Source organism: Carassius gibelio, chromosome B21 (assembly GCF_023724105.1).
Source record: "Carassius gibelio isolate Cgi1373 ecotype wild population from Czech Republic chromosome B21, carGib1.2-hapl.c, whole genome shotgun sequence".
Lineage (NCBI taxonomy): Eukaryota > Metazoa > Chordata > Actinopteri > Cypriniformes > Cyprinidae > Carassius > Carassius gibelio.
In genome coordinates, this window is record NC_068416.1 from 10,413,345 (window position 1) to 10,433,984 (window position 20,640).

Below are 20,640 nucleotides of genomic sequence, written 5' to 3' on the forward strand. Positions count from 1 at the left end.
GTAGTAAATACAGGAACTTTTGAAACATTTAGAAACCAATAGTGGCAAAACAGGTAAAAATATCTGCCATATAAAATCACTGGTGTCCTGAAAACATTCAGAAAAAGAATCACTAGGATACTAAATGTGTGCTTATGCAGAATTAAGTACACCAACTATAAAGAATCTCGCCTGAGCACCCTGAGAGCAGCATGTGTGCTTGTGTAATCAACAGACCTGCCTTGCCTGGCTCGTATCAAATTTGCATGGGCAATTGGTTGATGGATTGCGGTGAGTTTCAGTGTGTGGTTACTAGTGCTCTGCCTGCAATTGCTCACCTTCCTGAGGTCAAATTACATCAGCAGCTCTCTCTCACACACTCCTGAACACGTGTGCTATGGGGCAATTCACAGGTATACACTTGTGCTGAGTTTCGATGCAGTTTTGCTTCATTTTTGTGCCTCATTTTTCCAATTGCAGTGTCAGAGGGTATGACAGATGTCCTACCATGAACATTCACCATTTAGCATCTTGTTTTTTGCAGATGGAAAACATCTCTCAGTACATTTTCACAGTCAACAGCACAAAATGGCCTCAAAACAACTCTGTAAATGAATATCTGAACATTGAAAGTAACTGATGCATTCCGGGGGCCAGAGAGCCGGTGCCGGCTATGGATTTGAGAGCCAAATGTTGACTGAGGGAGGGTGTCCTTCAGCCCTGAATAGGCTCTGATTGTTCACTCCTATTACAGCACAGCAGCTAAAATGTGTACTTTTCAATAAGGTAAGAATCAGCATTGATCTAAGCAAACCGTGCAGCGCTATCCAACCGTGTACACACCCAGACTCATTGTTAAATGTCAGAAAGAGTAGTGTGACAAAAGGTGAAAAATAGATTTTTTTTGTTCCTATGGTGAAAACAAACTATGACCACTTTCTAAAACACAATGCTCATAATGTAGAAATGCATTACTGTGTCCTATAATTCACAGTTGGGATTTTGTGTTGTCTGTTCACTGAATGCATTCAGAAAAATTATGTCTCTCACTCTCTCCCTCATACTTTCTCACATATAAATACATACACATTCAAAACAATGTATGTCAAATCTAAAATTGCTCCTGGCTTTGAATGTCCTCAGAGACAGGATTTTGAAACCAATACAGAACCAAACATCTCTCTACATGTGAACTTTTCAGGAGAATTAATCAGCATGTTCAATATGGACAAAGTTTTTATTTTATGTATATTTATAAACTAACTTCTTAGTATCACCAAGTGTGGCCTTCACAATGAGTTAAGATAATCATTCCATAAAAACTAACCAGTTGCAGTCTGGTTAAACTAAAATTTGCAATTAAAATAGCCTACTGTTGTTTTCATTTCATGATTTCCAATGGACAGGGATTTTTCCTAGCATGCTTTGTATACTACTGGATGCTATAAAGTAAACTGCTGAAAAAAGATTTGATAAGTGTGAGACTGAACACTAATCACCATAATGGTAACCAACTATTTTCAACAAAACAATATATACATAAAAAGGAGTATTTTTTACTTTTTTAGGTTTATTCAGTTTTGTTTCAAATAGTACACTGTAAGTTTCTTCATTTTACAGAAAGAAACTGTACAAATTATAAGGTAAACACATGTTAATTGGTTATCTGTAAGTCACCTTATAATATACAGCAATAAACTAGTTTAGCATTATATATAATTTTAAAATGCTATCAAAATGATGATTATGTGATGATGAATTTATGGTAAAAAAAACAGTAAAGGACACTTCCAGAAGTCCTTTTGTGACACATTTACTGCGTTTATCCTGATAGGTGTTTTGATGTCCTGATGTGTTTTGTCATTGTGCGTATAACCCTGTTCACTGTCTACACTATATATAAGTATTGGCTTTGTTTAATGTCATCCTTATTATGCACTCTGATTTGTTATCTTGCACAACCTCTATTATGATGTTTCTACAGTGTACACTACAAGTGTTGAGAAGTAAATGTGAATATGCAAGTAAATATAACTACATAGTTTTAAGTACACAGCACATTAGTGTTTACAGCATGTGTCTGCAGTCATAAGTATTAAAAAATTTTGTCCGGAACTCAGTGACTACTGTACAAACAGTATGTGAAGATCAGTAAGTGTCGAGCAATGTTGCTTGTGAATTTCAATAAGGACACAGACAACTTTTCACATACATTGCAGTTCTGAAAAGAGCCACCTGGATAAACAAAATGGGCAAAATCACAATAGTGGAGAAAGACTTCATATAGGTCATGTGAAACTACAAATATGTTGCAAACAATGTGAGCTATTGAACATCTTGAAATGAAAGCATTTGTTGGGACATTAAGAAGATAATGTTTGTTTTAAACATTATGATATATCTTGACTATTAATATAACTGCTAAGCTTTGCTTGTCTACAGAAAAAAAAGTTTTCTGACTTTCAGACATTCTGTTTCTTACCAGTAAATTTTACTGTAAATTTTAACCGGATTGTTTATCCTTTTTTGTCAAAAAAGACTTCAAAGATCCTATTGATAAAAAAGACAAAGAGCAAATATCAATACACAGAAAATAACTGACTACCCACAGACATTATATTAATAACTGTTATATGAATCACAAGGAAACCAAAGGGTTAATGAAGACATGTTTTTTATGCTCTAACAAAATGACGTATGTCCATGTCCATTATAACGTCTTTGAGATCAAGCAGGATGTTGAATATAACTTTAAGGGGGTAGTTGCGCAATTTTATGCACCGGAATTCAGTGGGAGGTGACCATATATGGGTCCAGGAAATGCTGGAATTCCTTCAGGTGAGATAGGGAATGACGTTTCAATGTAATGGGGTCAGAGAGCAAGGAGTTAAATGACTTCTGTGCACTATCAATAAAATCTGCAATTTCACCATTGATACGGCTATCTGTAGTCCACTAAGTCACAACAAACTTGTGTGAGAAAAGTGAAACGTTACTGTCGACATGTCTCAATCTAACCAACTGCATATTTTTTTGAAGCAACTTGTGATGATGATGCAATATACGAATTTGTGCATTTTCATGCATGTTAAGCACCTTTATGTCACCCATTTTATACATATATATATATATATATATATATATATACACACACACATGTATACACTACTGTTCAAAAGATTACAGTCAGTAATATTATTACTATTTATTTAATTTATTATTGTTTTTATTATTATTGAAATACATTAATACTTTTATTCATAAAGTATGCATTAACTTTCTATTCAACAAAGAAACCTGAAAAAAGTGTCATGTTTCTGCAAAAATATTTAGAAGCATAACTATTATTATGATAACAATAAGAAATGTTGTACACCAAATCAGCATATTAAAATGATTTCTGAAGGACCATGTGATGCTGAAGACTGAAATAATGTCCATCACAGAAATAAATATATTACAAACCAGAAAACATAAGCCATCTGCCATATTTAAAAGGTGAAAGCATGTCTGTGAACACTCAAAAGCAAGTTGCCTGTGTGTCTGTAAGCCTAGTTATCCACTTGTATGAATATTTATATTTGCAATAGACTTCAGCAGATGATTTGGCTAAACTAACACAATACAGCAAGGCGAAGGCATTAAAAAAACCTGTAATATAGAGTTAATACATATTAAAAAAACAAAGTAACACATTTTGACATGTAAAACTTACATTTAAATTGAATTTAAATTCACCAGGTTTTACAACAATGGGCTGTGCATTGTTAAGGCAGTGTCTGGAGTGGTCAAATGTGGCATTTACCTACATATCTATTTATAGAGTATCAGCATATTCATTTTTGTTTATTAAAAATGTATAAATGTATATTGTTGAACGTAAGACATTTTCAATTTTCTTTTAGGTTGACTTTTTTTGTTGAAATTTTTCAAAACTTTATTTGGAAATTACGTTTTAAATTTGATATATATATATATATTCAATGTATTTTCAGCCTTTTGGATCTCACTGTGTATGTCACCTGTTACAGCAGCTGCCTTGTTTGCTGAAGTCTTTTAAATAGTATTCTGTCCTTGTACAGGCAGTAACCATCTGTTGCACACAAGCTTTTATGGCATAACTGGTCAATAATATGATGCTTAAACTTGAAAACCTGCTTCGCAGGGACCAAAGAAGAACAGTTAAATCTTACTCTTACAATACTCTTACTCCAATAACTACATATTGAAATGTACAGAACATCATTTATAAGTTAATGAAAAAAGATCACAACAAAGAACTTTACTTTCAGATGGTTTGCTAAGAGGACGTTTTTTTTGTATTAATTTACAAATTCAATGTGATTTTTCATCAGAAAGTATTATGCAGAATTTCTCAAGTGTCTGTTTGCTCATAAAAATATATAGGTACCTTATAATTTTTTTTACTTTGTTGAAAAGACGTGTGTGTTTGCATTTGCTTTTTTGGTCCCACAGTGTCAGGTTACCTTAAGTCCAGTCTGAGAGAAGGCTCTGGGATCAACTCTCTATTGTTACTCCATAAACTAATAACAATTGGGCCAGGAGATTCCCACACTCTACATCTTAAAAAGCTCTTTTATTTCTTTTTTCACCTGTATCCTCCTTCCTCCCACGTCAACTGGACAATTTTTCTGATTTCTGAGCAGTTCTGAATTGCACCTACAGGAAAGAACAATACTGCTATTGTAATGAATTTGGTTTATTGTGTTTATGCATGGTTTGCATTGCACACTCAATGTTATGATTTCTAGGAAGTTTTAGCCAAATGGCAGTGTTTGCATTTTAAAGACAAGTTTTAAAGATCGTCTGATGATATGAAAGATTTCATTTTGAAGTGTCATCTCTTTTTAGTGGTTGGTGGATGGATTGCAGCATTTGGAAAATGTCGAGTATAGAGAATATGCCAGAAAACCCACAGACTGGGATTACTGAGAGACTGTGTTTGTGGGATAAATGTAAAAGGTATCTAGGAAACATGGCACAAACAGTAAATAAAAAGATCCTTCTTCTGATGTAACTTCAGGACGTCAGTCAAAAGATTCATTGCGTCAACACATCAACAATGGAAGATCTGGTCTGAGAATCCTTTTGTATTGTATTGATGCTCTAACAGCCAAAAGCCTCTAATGGGGGCTGTGAATGATCTCATTTATAAATGACATCTCATAATTTCATCTAGCATCCCAAAAGGAAGTATCAGCGAGAACAATAAAGAAATAAGAAGAATAAAAGAGTATAGGCATGTCATAAAGCAGTGTTATCCACAGTCTAAAATAAACATCCCCGATCAAAATCTGAATGAAAAAAGACTTGATTGCCCATTTGTTACAAGCAAATTTCCATCGATTGGTCAAACTTTTTGTGCTAATATCCTTTTACATAACAGTTTTATTTTAGATTTTATTTGAACAAAGCAAAAATTCTCTAAAGATTCTCTAAATATATCATGCAATTTATAATAAAACATAAATACTGATTAAGAAAATAATAGTGCTGGAAGAATTCAAACAAATGACCATATGAAGCAATTTCCTTTTAGTTCCTGTTAAGACATGGATTTTAAAGGTCTAGAAAGTATTTGAAAAATGACAGGACATGTGGACTTTCCACTGAACAAAGAGCGCTCGGTTGTTTCAGTATGAATCATGACTGAGGGTAAACTATTACAGTAAGTGTAGTATCAGTCTACTGGATCTCCTGGGCTTGAGAAATCAGTTCAACTATGGTCCTTTTTGCCCATTAGAATATATTTGGTATTGAGCTGGTGATAGAATATTTGTAATCTGATATCTAAATTATAAGAACAATAATAAGCAGCATCACCAGTCCTGGATGCGAGTTGGTGTAGTACTCTAGTAATGCTAAAATACACATAATTGTGACAGGTATGAGGCAGACTCCTTTTCACCTTGTTACTGTGTGTATAATTACTCAGCAACCATTCAAGCCAAATATTGACTTTAGTTTACGTAGTCGGGGACTATATCTTTAAGTAGAATGTTGGCATTTACTGAATGTGCCTTATATAAAATGGGTAGCACTATATTTTACAGTCCTATTCCACATGTACATACTATATACTTGCTATAATAATCTCAATGACAGGGTAATAACTAGGTACTAACGCTAAACCTTATATTATTCAACACTTTCTTTGGTAAGTACACTGTAAGTACAGGTAAGTTCACTGCACATACTGTAAAACAAAACAAACAAAAACATTAAACAAACAAACAAACAGTGTTGATGATATTTTTATTAAGTAGCAAAATGTATTATAAAGACAATAAGGGACTTGAGGTGCACGGGGGGTTGCAAATGGTATGAACAGTGTTGGGGAAAGTTACTTTTAAAAGTAATGCATAACAATATACTTTTTAAATCTGGGCAGGGCTTGTTTGTTTGTTTTTAACATAAAAAAGTTCTTATTTTACACATGTAACCAATTCACACCAAAAGTGAAATTAATACACCTCAGGCTGAAGGAAATGTAAATTCATGTCTGTACAGTAGAGGATGCAGCTCAAACAAATTGCATGAAGACAATGATGCAGGAGAAGAAAGTTCAACATTATTCAGCAATAACAGAAATGAAACAAAAATGTGCCATTTTTGCTTATTAGTATGGTTGAATTAGATCATCGAAGGTCAGTAACAAAGACATTGGTTAATAAAATGGGGTTAAATACAAATTATATTTGTCTTATTAAACATATTTAATTATTGCAGGTTTAGATAATATTATGAGTTTGCATTTGACTGTTTTTATTCATTTTGAGGAATACTCAATCTGTTTTTGTGCCATGAGAAGAGTAAATAATGTTCATATTTAGTCTAGAACTACAGTAACATAACAGTGCACACAACATCAAAACATGGAAAACAAGGTAACTAACATTACTTTTTTGAAAAAGTAACTCAGATACTAAATTAAAAAGTAATATATTACTTTACTAGTTACTTGAAAAAAGTAATCTGATTACATAACTTGCATTGTAATGCGTTACCCCCAACACTGTATGAATGTAATGATTCATGGGTGGAGTGTAAGGTATAACTATGATGTGAAATATAGATTTTTGAACTATCTTTTCCCAACCTGTAAAGTTCTAGATGGTTCATCTTTGGTAAAAGACGATTAACAGGACTTAATTAACAGTGTGATAAATACTTGCAGTCAACAAAAAACATTGAACTGTCACATAGTAAGATTGCATTATCAGCACATTTTCGAATACAAAACAGGTCAAACCTGTTAATGTTTTAAAGGTACGATAATATATATATATATATATATATATATATATATATATATATATATATATATATATATATATATATATAAATTTAAATAACTCTCAAACATCCATTTTTCTTTTCTTTTCTTCTCTTTTCTTTTCTTTTCTTAAGATGTTCTTGTTACAGTGTAATTATAATTTAAGAACTAAGTAATATTAATTAACTACATATACTTAGTATAGGGTTAGGATGAGGGTTTGGTTTAGGGTTGGTTGCATGTAATTATGCGTAATTTATTGTTATTATAATAGTGAGTACATGTACTCTAACATGTACACTGTAAAATAAAGTGTTACCATTGTATTTTATATAAGATTTTTGTTAGGTAGCCACAACAATGGTGCAATACAATGACTTATTCTCACTGAAGGATTTTTGTGTCAATCAACGCTTTTTTCAAGAGGTTTCTCACAGCTGGAGGTATGATGGTCCACCTACTAACGTCAGGAGTCTCCATTCAGAGCTATTAGCAGTGGGCGGGAACAGTTGTACATTCTTGTGGTTTTAGTTTTGCGTGTGATTTAAATGTTAGGATGTCCTTTTTCATGGTTGCCCTGGTAACGTGCGCAACACAGGCTCAATGACAATGTCAACAGATGACTTGCTGAGCAAATGGAAAAAATGATTTGACGTAAGGGGAGTGAATTGCCTGTGGTGTTTGTACTTGTCAAATTCAGCTGGATATGCCCATTGAAAGTGAATTAATTAAATCAAACAATTATACAAAAATGACACGATAAAGAGAAAAAAACATGCAAAACACACCCACACTAATTGAATAAAGCCGAATAATTAATTTGAAGTTGCAACAAACCTGTTAAAACTAGCAAATTTTATGAATTGTTTTATAAAAACAAACTAATAAAAATAAACTAAATCACAATTGTGTCATCATATTCACCACTTAAACATGGCAACATCAGCTAGATATGGTAACATCACACTACCAGAAGAGCCTAACAAACATGACATGTACAAAGCGCGAGGTAAACCGAGGCGACAGGCAACTTGTGACAGCCAAACAGCGTTTACTTAAGCGACAGGACCTCGGGGAGCTGCATGCGTGGTAACGCAGCCAACTAAGCGGTAACCAGTGTGGAATTTCACCTGTGCTTTTGTCTTGCAGCACGAGTGGCGAGATGTTGTTTCCTCACTTAGAGCCTTGGGTCATTGTGACGCTGCCGCAAGGTGCCAGAAGTGATAAATTATTTCAGCGCCTGCATCTGTGGGGTCAGCTTTCCCATAGATGCCATACAAAACACGGCAAAACAAAGGCTCTAACAGCAGAGCGAGACACAACGGCAAACTGAAAATGAGAAGGGCTCTGAATTAGCTTTTGATTTGTGCCAGAGGTGTCGTTTTTCTCCTTTGGGATTTGGTGGGATTTCATGGTGAATGAACTGAATGGTTAATGGTGATAACACCTATGCCCCCAAATCTTGGCTGTGTACTCATGTATTAAGACTCCTGGAATCAATCTGTCTTTCTTCGTTCATTCATAAACCACCAGTCAGCAGTACTGCTAAACATTATGGTGAAAACTCCTGCCTTTACTGATTAAAAATAGTTGGTTAAACTATTTGAGAATACTTGCAACTAGCACTGAAACACAAAATCTGTCTTCAAGGACCGAAACTCTGATAAAGGTGCAATAACTTTGGCTGTAAAAATGTTCTGGTGAAAACCAGTCATTTCAAAAGAATTCGGCGCAATCAGGAATTTCATGTCAGGACGAAAAGTTTTGGCGACACAGATTTCACAACAGCTTCATGTTGGTCACACACATTTGCCAGAAACAGAAAGCTGCTTGATTTGAAAGTGACTTCTGTGTGAGCAATGCTTCATCGCTAGACTTTTGACAGCAGACAGTGGACCTAATTGTCTGATAATGTGACTAAAGCCCCAATTTTCACTGAATCAAATTTGTGCAATTGCAAGTCCTAAGAATGAGTTAAAATGATCATAGACATTTATGAAGCATACATCTGAATAGATTTATCCTTGCATTTTCCTTCTCATCAGATTTTTTATGCTCCTAGATAATGCTGTGTCTGAAAATGTAGTTCTGAGACTTACTATAGTCTTACCACAAAAATATTCATTTTCTTAGCAACCGACTGTTTTAAATCATCCGTTGCTAACAGATCATGACAAGAAAGTTAAAGACAATTTACGCCTGCTGTATGAAAATGAACACTTTACTGTAGGAATGAGCTGTGACTTGTTTGGACACGAGGATAAATATTTCAAAGAAACCACAGCAGTCTATGCTGCCGTCGTGTTATTGTGTAGACTTTGATATTAGGGAAGTATTGTCGGATAATATAACACATTGGATGTGTTGGTACAAGTAGCAGGTTCCCTTTTGCCAACAGACTTAATACTACTTGACAATTAATAGTAAGTAAAAGCAGGTATTACTATTTGAGATAAGAAAAAGAGTACATACATAATTTACACACACGCACACACACACACACACACACAAATATATAATTTAGTCGATTTATACAGCCAATTTATATTGTGAAAGATGTGGCCTGACAAAGTCTATAATAAAAAATTTACTACAATAAGTCACATTAGGGTAACTGAGGCAATTGTTTACATTTAAAAAAAAAGTAAAGCCCCTGATCAGTATATTACAATGATTTCTGAAAGATCATGTGACACTGCAGACAGGAGGAATGGCTGATGAAAGTTCTGCTCTGCCATCACGGAAAATACGTTTAATTATAGAATATTTTAAAATAGAAAACCATTATTATAAATGACTATAATATTTAAAATATTACTGATTCAATCTTCAATTTTGATGCAGCACGTTTCGTTTAATGCTAAAATGATGTAAATGTCTTTATGGCACCTAAATATAATTTTATCAACAGTCTAATATGTAAAAAGAGCACAAACAAAGATCTAAGATCTACAAATTTGTTAAACAAATCGGTTAAACATGATAAAAACGTTCAATTTTAGGATGAAAAAAAAATATTCTGCCTGAAAGTCAAGTAAAAATAAAATAACACTCAGCTAACAATTTTTTGGTTTCTAGAATGTTTTGGGAACATTAGTTTGTGGTTATGAAAAATACAAAATCATTGTACATAAAAAAGAAAAAGGAAAAAAAAGGTAAACATAATGTTTCACAGAAAAAAGAATGTAGAATATTGTCAATTTGTTAAAAATAAATAAATAAAATTAATAATCTAAAAATAATAATAAATGTTTATTTTGAAAGGCTTCTAAATTCTCCATGGTAGAAATCTCTTTTGTTGTTGATGTCTAGTACGCTGTGATTTGCATATGTTCATATGTTCATGTCCACCTTGGGTTTAACCACTAAAGTCTAAGGTGAATTAATATCTGGGCAATGATAACGTCCTTAGCATGATATTTGAGGGTTTGTTCTGGTTGAGTATCCCTCCCTTTTAGACAACAGCTGTAGTGAAGAAGTCTAAGGCGTCTTTGTGCCAAACGGATGACAAGATTAACATGAGCTATACTGACGACTGCTGTTGATGCAGAGCTAACATGGAAATCATAAAGCCAACTTTACAGAAAGATGAGCTGTGCTGAACAATGTGGAACCATTGCTCTGTGTGTATACTGCTAAAATGATTATGAGCACAATAGCAAATAAATTAAAATAAAACTCCAATTCAAACTTTTTATCTTTATTATTTTATATTAATATTTGCTATACACAAATTCAATCCTACTTGTCTAAACCAAGCCATAATAAGCAATTTATAGATTTTAATTTACATTACTTAGACCATTAATTAAGTCTGAATCTAAGCCTGACCTACGCACACATGCACTCACTTTTGGATTATCGCTGTGTTGTCCAGACATGTAATGCTTACACTGATACTTTTATACCATAAGCTCCATCAGTGACAGGTGTAGATGGACTACACAGACACACAGACAGAGTATTACATATGTCATGTGAAAACACATCGATAATACCTGTTCTCACAGCACAGTGCTGTCACAGGCCTTTTCCCAGAGTGGATGCGTAGTGAAGATGGAGCGGATAAATACAATGCTGGTGTCTGAGACGGCACTGACACTCTCACACACACAATTAGTTTTTTCTTATCATGAAATAACAAAATACTATGGACCCTCTGTAACCATGTTGTCAACAAATTTATTTCTTTATTCTATAATTGCAGGATTTTTTAGTAGACAGCATCAATTATAGTTTGATTTTAAACTAAAATTAGTTAAAATATGAAAGTACATATTAAAAAATATATTAAGATAACTTCAATCAAAGCTACACTGTAAAACATTATATGATCAATATGTCATGACAACGTGTTGTTAATTTAAATGTTAAGCAATTTTCAACTTTTTAAATAAGTGACACAAATCGACTGTATTCAAAAACTTAAGGCAGCAACTTTTTCTTTTCTTTTCTTTTATAGTGTAAGGCTATAAATCTTTTGTTTTTAATTGCAACTATGACATATTTTTAATTAAAACATCTGTGCTATAAATCTGTCAAGTTGAGCCACAAACAATTTTAATATGTTTATTACAGTATATATTATATGCAATATATTGTAATATGTGTGTGATTTTTTTAAAGCACTATGTGAAATTATAGAATATGCTTTTGCTAAAGTGAGTTACGTAGGAAATGATTTGTTGTTATAACAATTAAATTACTTACTTACTTATGCCTACTACCCCTTCTGGGGCATAGGACTCCGACAAGAGTGCTCCAAGCATCTCCGTCCTGTGCCAGTCCTCTTGCAATCTGCTTCCAGGCCACTGCGCCAGGTGTTTTTTGGCCTGCCTTGCTTGGGGGTTCCAGGTCAGGGCTTGCCTAGTGGTGGTTGAGGGCGGCTTCCTCAGGGTGTGGCCAATCCATCTCCACCATCTCTGGAGTCTGTTTCTTCTGTCGGCTGTTGTCCTGTTCATTGCTGCTGATGGTTTTGGGCCAGTGAATGCAGAGGATCCATTGCAATTGTTGATAAATGTCTGCATATTTTTAGTGGTCTGCATATTTTTATCTTCTCCGGAAATCCGCAGTGTCTCAGCAGCTTCCACAGTGTTCCTCTGTCCACGCTATCAAACACCTTCTCATTGTCGATGAAGTTGACATAGAGGGACGAGTTCCATTCCAAGGACTGCTCCAGGATGAATCTCAGTGTGGCGATTTGGTCTGTGCATGATCGTTCCTTCCAAAAGCCAGCCTGCTGATCACGTAGTTGTGTGTCTACTGCATTTTTTATTCTGTCGAAAGTAATTCTGTTAAAAATCTTGTTGAGGATGGATAGCAGTGTTATACCTCTGTAGATGTTGCAACTGGTGAGGTCTCCTTTCTTTGGGAGCTTGATAAGGTAGCCTTCTTTCCATTCTGTTGGTATTTATCCTTCCTCCCATATCTTCTTGCAGAGTGGGTAGAATAAATTTACAGCATTTTCTACAGTAATCTGCTTTCAGAGCTTCTGCTGGAATGTTGCCCTGCTGCCTTTCCACTTTCCAGTTGTTTGATGGCCTTGCATATCTCCTCCTTGGTAGATTCACTGCAGCCTATAGGTAGGTCGTTGTCTGCAGGAGGTATTTCTGGTGGGTTCTGTGGTGGTGGTCTATTCAGCAACTCTTTTGTTCCATCCACAATTTTCTTTGTCTCTCTTCTTCCATGATGCTATTCCCTTGCTTGTCCTTCACAGGTCCCTCTGGTCTGCCGACCTTCTTGGACAACATCTTTGTGGTTTTGTACAGGACTTTATGTTGCCTCGTTGAGCTGCTTCTTCTGCCTCATCAATGGCAGTCAATGTAGTTCTTCTTGTTTGCCTTTATACTTTGCTTGGCACACTTGTTGGCCTTGCTGTACGCTTCCTGCACCTTGGTCTTCTCTGCTCTTGTACGGCTGTTGTGTAGAGCTGCTTTCTTCTTTTTCCTGGTCTAGATCTTCTTCAGGGATTCTTGCATGGTCCGTGTGCCTCCCATCTGATGCTGTCTTTGAGAGCATGAAGGCCACTCTGTGATTGCATGGTGCTCCGTCTTCATCTTGTCCTGAATACAGTACCAGCTCTCCTGTAGAAAGTCTAGTCTGTCCTGAGCCGTTCCATCTGGCTTCACTTATCCCCAGTATGTACAGTCTATAATGCCGCATTTCCACCGAAATTACCCAGAACAATTGTACCAGGAACTTTTTTCCCCAGGTACTATTTTCCCCCAGGCCTGTTGCTTTCTGCATTTCCACCGCGGGATCTGCGTGTGATTCTTAATACAAAGTACGATGATTTTGGATTTGCATCCTCGGAAGTTCGGACTTCTGCAAACAGCAGCGTACTTGATAACATCAGTCAGCTCAGCTTGGCTTCTGAAATTTTAATCACTGTATATTAACAATAAAACGAAATAGGATATCAAATACCCCTGCCTCCTTTCGTTTTCATTTAAACATAATAATAGCTGCAGAAATGTACTTAGTTCACGGAAATGTGTATACCATATTTTTCGGACTATAAGTCACACCTGAGTATAAGTCGCATCAGTCCAAAAATACGTCATGTTGAGGAAAAAAACATATATAAGTCACACTGGACTATAAGCTGCATTTATTTAGAACCAAGAACCAAGAGAAAACATTACCGTTTCCAGCCGCGAGAGGGCGCTATATGTTTATTTGGGGTAGACTACAGGAGCACTGAGCAGCATAGAGCGCCCTCTCGCGGCTGGAGACGGTAATGTTTTCTCTTGGTTCATTTCTCTTGGTTCATGTCAAATTAATTTTGATAAATAAGTCGTACCTAACTATAAGCCGCAGGACCAGCCATATTATGAAAAAAAGTGGGACTTATAGTCTGGAAAATACGGTACATATATAAACATATATGAGCCAATACAATCAAACAAAATAATTTATCAAATGCCTCTTTTTTTATTTTAACGTTTAAATAAATTGAATAAAGACCAAATATTACCTTTTAGATTAACCTTAAACAAATTATATTTTATGTTTAACCGCTAAAGAGACATCAGAGCCAGCGGCACACATCAGAAGGTCTAGTCGAGGTGAGGCTGCTCTCGGTGGATACATGAGGACTGAGCTCCCGCTGATTGCGTGGAGCTCACGTCTCTGAAATCAGTGAATATAGGTGCAGTCTTTATAAATAAACCGCAGGTTTGAGTTTTACACATCTACATTCTCACCTGAAATAATTTTAAAATTACATTTCATGACACAATAAAAGTAACATTTTTAAAATGATCCGAATAAATGGTGGTTGAAATCACAATGCTGCGTGTACTCAACCAATCAGGAAGTCCCGCCCCCGAAAGTTCTGGAACTTTGAAAAAGTACCACCTCGCCAGCAGAGACTTTCTGAATTTTTTTTTCTGCAGCCATCTGTGATGCTTTCCCTGTGTTGTACATTGTTCTTATATTCTATGTCCCGATTTTGGTGGTGGTCCTGGTGGAAAGTATATGGAAATTGACAAAATAGCTTTCAGGCGCTGCTGGCTTTCACCACTCCGCATCATTCATCCTCCTGCTGGAAGCCCATCTTCTGCCAGGACCGAGATGTCTTGTTGGAGTTTATGTAGCAATCTTTTTTTTTTTTTTACGGGGAGGGGTTGTTAGCCCCTCACCAAACCCTACTCCTTTTTCAATCAGGCTTGGGACCATCTAAGGTGGAGTTAATTTGATTAATTATTACACAGGAAAGAAAAAAAAAACTATGAATAATACTATGAATACTCAGAATTTACTCACATTCTGAAAACGTAGAAATAATCTTTTCGCAATATATATGGAAACATTGTGATTTTTCTAATATATCATCTAATCTAATCAAATCTAATCTATCATCTAATAATATTTATTATTATTAAAATTTTATTGTTTTAGTTGTGTTTTTATTTTAGACTTTTATGCGAATTAAAGATTCATGATTTTATTAATTACTATATACTGTTAACTTTTTAATACCTCTGATGTGACGTAAATATTTACTTATCTAATTTTAATCCATTATCTAGTTTTCAGTATTTTTGAGTATAACACATACTTTCTAGATTATATAAAAACTTTTATATTATATACAAATCTTTATAATGTATATAATATAAAATAAATGTATTGCAATGGAGTGTGTTACTAAAAATCTATTTAAAAATTAAACAAAAGACTCAAATGTAAACATTAAATATTGCACATTTCAAAATCCAAATTGTGGGATCAGCTGCCCACATATGTTAAAACTACTGAAACTGAATTCCATGTCCATGATTACTACACCCTTGGGTTGTACTCATCTACAAAAATGCTGCATCTATTCAGAAACACAATGTAAAGTACACAAACAAGTAAAAAATTTGAGCCACACCTTCAACACAACCGTTTTGAGAAACAGTTTCACTTTACAAAAATGCACAGCATGTATATTATTCCAAAACTATAAAAATGACTCCTACACTATGATAAAGGACTGAATTTAACAATTACAAAAGCCTGCAAAAAAAAAAACTGCAATAAATCTGACCAAATCTGACCTTGCAAAACTTGCAAGACCGAGGGCCCTATTTTAACGATCTGAAACGCAAGTGTCAAAGCGCGAAGCGCAAGTAAGTTTGTGGGCGGGTCTCGGCGCTGTTGCTATTTTCGCGGCGGGATAAATGGCTCTTGCGCCCGGCGCAAATCTAAAATGGGTTGGTCTGAAGTAGCTTCATTATTCATAGGTGTGGTTTGGGCGTAACGTGAAATAAACCAATCAGAGCGTCATCCAACATTCCCTTTAAAAGCAGGTGCGCAAGTTCCATTATGGATTGCTATTATTATGGCGTATTTACCAGGCGCACGCCAGGAGCGGTTCACAGCCGAGGAGACTGATGTTCTTGTAAGAGCAGTGAAAGACAGAGAAGTTGTGTTGTATGGGGATGGGAGAAACCCACCCAAAATTGCGTCGGTTAAACAGGCGTGGGAGGAAATAGCCACAAATGTTTCATCGATTTTTTTCCTGGTTCTTGACGGACAAACATATTTGTCAGATGTCCTTACATAGCCTTTATGTCTTGCCACTATTGGGCAAACAGGTCTGATCCTTAATTACTACAATTAGCCTGAATAATTTGTAAGCTAGATATATGCCTATTTTTTCACATCTTCGTGGCACACCACAATGATTTCCGTCATCTCATGTGTTAATATTTTTTTTTAGTGTAACAGTTTATGATTTGCAAAAATAACTGTTGCATCTGTGTAGATTACATGAGCAAAGTGTATGCGCGTTGTGCACGCTATATACATTATGGTCAAGCATGCGCCCTTAAAATAGCATAATGAACAACGCGCAACGCGCCACTGACTTTAGACTAGGTTTTTTCTGGTCAGTGGCGCAATTGTTTAATGGAACAGCAAAATAGCACCAGGGATTGTTTGCGCCGGAACACGCCTCCTTTTTTGCGCTGAACCGCCCAGGGAGCGCAAGTTCATTCACTAGTTTAGCGACGTGCTTCTGTGGAGGGAAAAGCGCGCTTTGCGCTGGTGCAAAATAGGAATGACACATGCGTCGGTGTACAAAGTCAATTGCGCTGGGTGCAAGATAGGGCCCCAACAGTTAAATGTGTTGTTTATCAATGTTGTGTTTTAATGTACTTTTATATTGTGTAGCCCTGTACAAAATTTCTATAAATTAGAGTTTAAAAGATCATTAACAGTGTAATTCACACACACATAAAGAAACAAAAGAAAAGTTTATAAATGGAGTTCATAAATAGTTAAAATTGGGTAAAAGGTGTGCTGGTTAAAAGTATAAATATAATATTTAGAGTTTAATAAATAAGACTATTTACAGATAAAGTTAAATTCATTATAGAAAGTTTTTTTATGTTTCATTTGAGAGAAAAAGTAGAGAAGAAGAAACTGTGTTTATCTGTGTAACCTAATCTGTTACCTGTCACCTGTCAATCATTTAATTCCCGTTTTGCTTTTGGTTGTGTTAGTACTTGAGCCAATAAGAGTAACATCATTGTGTAAGGGGCGGGACTATTGGGACAGGTTTGTGTGAGGAGTAGTGAGCACGTATGGAAAACGGGGAACAGACGCTATAATGAGAGCGCTAATGAAGGAGGCATCGTGGTGTGGGAAGCATTAATGTTTTATGAAGGTCGACTACTCGTGGTCCTTACAACAAAAAACTTTGGTGTGACCTGCAAGAGGTGAATATGATTGTGTATGCCTGTATTTTTGTGCTATATCGAACTGTTATAGTTAAGAGACTGGATGTATAATGTAATTAGTGACATGCTAATTAGCGGTAGCATTCTGTGCCACTGTGCTCATATGTTTTAGTAATAGTTTTAGCATTGTGATATCGCTAAAGCAAAGCTAACGCTAATTCAATAAGAAATAGTGTTTGATAATGTGGCTAAATACAGATAATATGCTCTAAGGAGACGGACGTTGGTGAGCGAGAGACTGGTTTTCCAACCGAAGGCCCTGCTGTTTCTGCTTTGCTGTTTCTGTGTGCCCTGCCGTGATCATCTGTGCTGTGCTTCTTCCTTTGCCATTACCATCGCTATTGCCATTACCATCGCTGTACTAACTTAACCTGGATTCGTGAGTACCAACATTCACCGGCACGTGTTTTTTTTGTTTATGCTCAGTTTCTGAGTGAAGCGGCCATTCCAGTTTTTAGGCCTCACCGCACACAAAGTGTCATCGAACAGGCCTGCAACGGGGTTGGACATTTTTTCAGAGGGAATGAATGATTGTTTAATTTCAATATAACCACAGAAAGGTTTTTTTTTCCTTTTGGGAAAGTGAAGTTTTCTTTATTGTTTTAGTTTTTTTATTTCATATCTTTTCATGCTTATGTGATTTGTTTTATTTTATTCTAAGATACATTTATCTTTTATTTAATGTTGTAAATAAATACTTGTTAATATTTTTGTAATCAAAATACAGTTGTGGTGGTCTTTATAAGAATTACAAATATACATTTATTAAGTAACATATAAAACAAGTTGTATTTTCCTACAACGAGCCCAGGCCCAGTCTCATTGTATTAACCACTCTAGCTTTATTTTCTAACTACATGAGACCTGGGTTACAATTGTATATTATAAAAATCTCATTCCCGACTCAAGAAATCAGCAAGATAAACTGTTCCAGCAAGCAATCTCAAGCAGGTAATGTGCATCACTGTCTATCAAAGTCAACTACGAGGATGAAAACACTGGTAATCTACTACAGAACAGGCACATTTGACTCGTCTGACCAGCAGAGAAGCTTAAAGGTACTGGTTTGTGACTTAAACTGTTTACTCAGTGTCCTGAATGAATTGTGTTCAGACACATGAGCGCTGAGACTGCTTGTCTTCTCTTGCGTATTAGAAAAACAGAGTAAATAACACCAGTGAATACTCTGATTAAAAAACATAAAGTCTTTCCTTTGTTTGATAATGTTTTGCTAGAAGAAGTGCTGATATGAGCGGTCAGATTTGACATGCGTGCATTGTGTTAAATACATTTTTAAAAGTATGTACTTGCGATGTATATGTATGTATATTTCAAACTAGCCTAAAAGAAATGTTAAAATTATGCCAAATATTGACATTCTGGCTGCATGTCAATTGACATACTTATCCCTAAAAGTATGTAGTTTGTTTGTGAGTAGTGCTATTGGGAAAGTACAGTACATTCTTTTGAGTTTGTAGTAAGCCATTATTTGGACATCACATCATGTGCCATACTATTTATATCTGGTTATTATAATATATATATATATATATATATACACACACATTTCAGATTCAAGCATTTCTCTGCACTTTTCTTTAACTGAACCTTTCAAAAGAAACCTCAACAGTGTCCAAAGCTACAGTATATTCTTTTCTGGCTAACACTACCCTCTGCTGGACAGCAGAGAATATGTACAGGTATTTGCACATGAATATTTGTTGGCTTATTCATACAGTATGTTGAAAACAAAACATCCGTTTCATTATTTCAACAATCAACTGACATGTTGATTGAAAAATGAAGGTCTGGGCCAAAGCTAACTTGAAATATTGACTTTGTTTGAAAAAAATGCCATGCTGTAATTCCTCAGAAGACAGACTTTAAACAATAACTACAAGTCTTGCATGACTAAAATGTCACAGTCTTGATCAAATGACGTACAGATGTCCACATCATCACAGGAAACCATTCACTTCCTCAATAACTTCACACACACACACACACACACACTCACACACACACACGTCATTTAACATGATGAAAGATAGTGGTTTAGTAATTTTTTTCTCTATGAGGAAGAATTGATATCCTGTAGTGTAATAAATTACTGAATGTATGAATAAGGAAGTCTGGAGAAGGGACTTTGACCCAGCATTGGATCTATCATCCAGACAAAGAGCAATGATGAATGTAAAGACAGACAGAGAGATTGATGAGATAAACATATTTTAAAAACATGAAGAAAAATGTACTAATCCGGCCTCCAGGTTAAGTTTTCTGAACAACATGCTGTTAATGGACACTGGAATATTGATTAGCTAGTGTTCCAGTGTGTTAGTCAGCTAATTTAGAGAAATCTGCCGTCTCTTTCAATATGTCTTAGTGTGAAGCCATGCCGTCAGTCTGAAGTGAAGAACAAGTTAGCGTGCGTAATCTATCAAATTGCTATTACTCTTGGATAGCCAGACTCTTGACTAATAGCATCAAGTCTGGTCCACTTTGCATCTTATTCTGTTCTATTATACAGGCAGAGACTTGTGTTGTGTGTCTCAGATGTGTGTATTGAATACCAAACACTAAGACAAATTTCTACCTGGAGCTGTGCAGTTTATTGTGAATAAAGTGACTATGGTTCTGAATTAACCACAATTTAGGCTTTTATGTGACTTTAAGGGTATGTCTAAAATAAATGACTCTAGCCATAAAGTTTAAACATTTATGTGAAAACTAGTGGGAAATACCTTTAAAAAATGTCCATATATAAAGGTTCACTTTCAGTTGGACTAAGGCAGTGATTTGTCTTTGTAATTGCTCACTTCTATCACATTGCTTGTAATGTACACAGTATCATTGATAATGTGCGGACATCAGCATTATCATGTTGCTCTGTTGCAGTGTAGACACAGTGATAGATTTTACATGCACACTAGGAAACACACATGCACACAGTTCTTGGATTCTGTATTCAGCTGTGTTGTCTGGGAATTGAGGGGGTAGGGAGAAGTGCTCCCTAAGGCTCAATGGATTAGACACATTCTCTCTGGAGGGGTCATTAGCCCACACTGATTATCTAAAGATCCAGTGACCTACCTCCTCCCGCTCTGGACACCCTTCGCTGTCCCCTCTCCA

At 35.5% G+C, this 20,640-nt stretch overlaps 1 long non-coding RNA gene across 1 annotated transcript; it reads left to right on the forward strand.

Annotated features, from left to right (window-relative positions):
* Positions 1-16,945: 16,945 nt before the first annotated feature.
* Positions 16,946-18,230, forward strand: LOC127985919 (uncharacterized). Its single transcript, XR_008160703.1, has 2 exons — positions 16,946-17,487; positions 17,722-18,230. It is a non-coding gene; the product is annotated as an uncharacterized LOC127985919 (long non-coding RNA).
* Positions 18,231-20,640: the final 2,410 nt, after the last annotated feature.